Below are 3,079 nucleotides of genomic sequence, written 5' to 3' on the forward strand. Positions count from 1 at the left end.
AATTAAAAAGTTATCAAAATTAATACATATTAAAAAGGAAAAGAAAAAAAAGCAGCATTTAAAAACCAAGATGCACCCAATTAACTAATAATTTAGATAGAACACAATAGTGCTCAATTGTAATTATTGCAATTGAGCACTATTGCGTTCATACAGTTTTTTGATGTGTATTTTAAATGTAGCCATATTAGTAATTAATTTTAAATTAGTTGGGAGAGCATTCCAGTCATTGATAGCCGAAACGAAAAAGGTTGAATGAGACTGATTATTTCCTTTAAGCAGAGGTACAACCAAATTGCCTTTATGTTGACGAGTGTTATGTGTATGAATTTCAGAAACTCGTGTAAATTGCTCAGAAAGATATGGAGCAGCCTTATTATTAAGAATCTTATGGACATTACAAAGTCTTAGAAATTTAACTCGATCTTCAACCTTAAGTAGACCAAGGCTGGACAGCTCTTTGTGAACTACATGTGTCCGTGGTCCTAAATCAAGGATAAACCGAATAATTTTATTTTGGGTGACTTGAAGTTTTTGTTTTAAACCTTTATCAATACCTTCATACCAAGAAGAAGCACAATAATCAAAAATGCATTGAATAAGGGCCATAGATAACAATTTTCTAATATTTTTGTCAAGACACCTTGCTTGACGGTAAAGAAACCATAGTCTTGCATTTGCCTTCTTGATAACACTCTTGGCAATATTATTACCAGAGACTGAATTATCGAGTTCAACACCAAGATATTTGACAGACTGGGAACCTTTTAATGTAAGGCCACCAGTAGTGACTTCAAATGATTTTATACGTTAAAGTTTTTTTTTACTACCAAAAATTATTGACTCCGTTTTACTGAGGTTTATAGATAATTTGTTGTCAATAAGCCAAATTCTACATGAATTAAGAGCGTTACCAAGTCTATCGGCAACGACAATTGGATCTTTGTGCCAAAATACAATGGCACTATCATCAGCATATAAGAGTAATTTACATTCAGGGTTAATACTGACTATCATATCATTTACAAAGCATAAAAAAAGCAAAGGACCCAAAATGCTACCTTGGGGCACCCCGCATGTGATATCCATAGGCTCAGATAATGAATCTTCAACTTTAACAACCTGGGTCCTATTCGTCAGATATGAACGAAACCAGTCTAAGGAGGTAACGCCCATTAGAGCAAGTTTCTCACATAATATCTCGTGATCAACAGTATCAAATGCTTAACATAAATCAATTAGGACCATACCAGTATGTATGCCTTTGGAATTATTTAATTTAATCGTATCCGTTAAATTAATTAAGGTACTTTCAGTTGAATAAGTTTGTCGAAAACCTGACTGATATTGATAAATGAGATTATTGTTAACAAGGTATTGTTCTAACTGAATATGAACAGATTTTTCAAGAATTTTAGAAACAATATTTTGAACGCTTATGGGCCTATAATTTTCTGTGTTTTTACGGCATTTCTTTTTATACAATGGGGTAACCTTAGCATTTTATAAATCACTCGGAACATATCCCGTAGTGATGGACAGATTTATAATATAAGTAATAGGATAAGCCAATACATGGGCAACGTCTTTAAAAAATCTTTCCGGTAACCCAATTAACACATTTAAAAAGAAAAACCATATCAAAAATATTTCTCTAAGTGAGGGAAGTGTGTATGAAACAATATCGTCATTTTTAAAATTGTGATTTAAAAAATATAAAAATTTAGACTTGACTCTCTCAATCCTATGGGCTTGTAAGAACGAAATAGAATTACAGTATAAATAACACTGGAATAATCAAAAAAAGGTCTAACTAAAGAAATGTAAAGATGCAATATACAGCTGTGGGTCAATTATGCATGGTCTAGTATTATACTATGTTATCTGAGATTATTCAGTGGACTTTTTAAATACTCAGTACGTCCCCAATTACTGGGAATTACTGGGAATCGAACCCACAACCTCCAGTTTATCTAGCCAGATAACAACCACTAAAAATGCTAAGTTTGCCTCAAGAAATGAAGGAGTGATGAGTGTTGTGTTATCGTACCAAATACACAGTACGTCCTTAAATACTAGCTAATAATGAAGATTTAAAAAAAAAGAAAGACCTGGCTCGTGTGAGGATTGAACCCACTATCTCAAAAAGTTGGGTTCGTGTTTGAATCGAACACACAACCACCAGGTTTGCTATTCATTATCCACCATCAAATATACTGCCTTAAAAAAAAAGAAAAAAAAATTGGTTCGTGTGGGAATCGAACACACAACCACCAGGTTTGCTATTCATTATCCACCATCAAATAAACTGCCTTAAAAAAAATTGGTTCGTGAGGGAATCGAACACACAACAACCAGGTCGCCTATCCATTATCCACAATCAACTTAACTGCCTTAAAAAAAAAAAAATTGGTTCGTGTGGGAATTGAACACACAACCACCTGGTTTCCCGTAACATGATTGGTCTATTTTTTTCTAATTTGCATAATGAATTTTTAAAACATTTTTGTCTATTTAAAAAAAAGTGCGTAAGTTATGAAGATAGTAACAATCAAAAATCTATTATAAATTTAATTCTACATTTTTAGACAAAAAAATAACCCTCTTGGCCCACGGCCCATTTTTGACACTATTACCATGCGTATTATTACCCTGTAGTGTATATATACAAAGAATTTTTTGACTAACTGGTACTTGGTGTGGTGCTAGGTTTATCGCATTTATGGTTTAGGGGCCGCGGTTTACCTCCCTCCGTTTAGTCAGGCTGGATAAGGAGTAGTAAACTCGGCGATCGTGGGTTCGATTCCCACACGGGGCAAGTTTTTTTTATATTTTTTTATTTATTTATTTTTTGATGGTCGTGGGTTCGATTCCAACACGAGCCAGTTTTTTTTTTTTTTTTTTTTTTTTTTTTTTTTTTTTGAGTTTAGTAGATGGTGGATAAAGGAATAGCAGACATGGAGGTTGTGTGTTCGATTCTCACACGATCTTTGCGTGTATGATGTAACCATGGCTGTGAATTGTGATTATTACAGCATGCACGCAAAGATCGTACGCGGCGGATACCCTACGCGGTAGA

The sequence above is a fragment of the Anneissia japonica genome, unplaced genomic scaffold (assembly GCF_011630105.1).
Source record: "Anneissia japonica isolate Jap-2015-1 unplaced genomic scaffold, ASM1163010v1 scaffold2564_len425606_cov169, whole genome shotgun sequence".
Lineage (NCBI taxonomy): Eukaryota > Metazoa > Echinodermata > Crinoidea > Comatulida > Comatulidae > Anneissia > Anneissia japonica.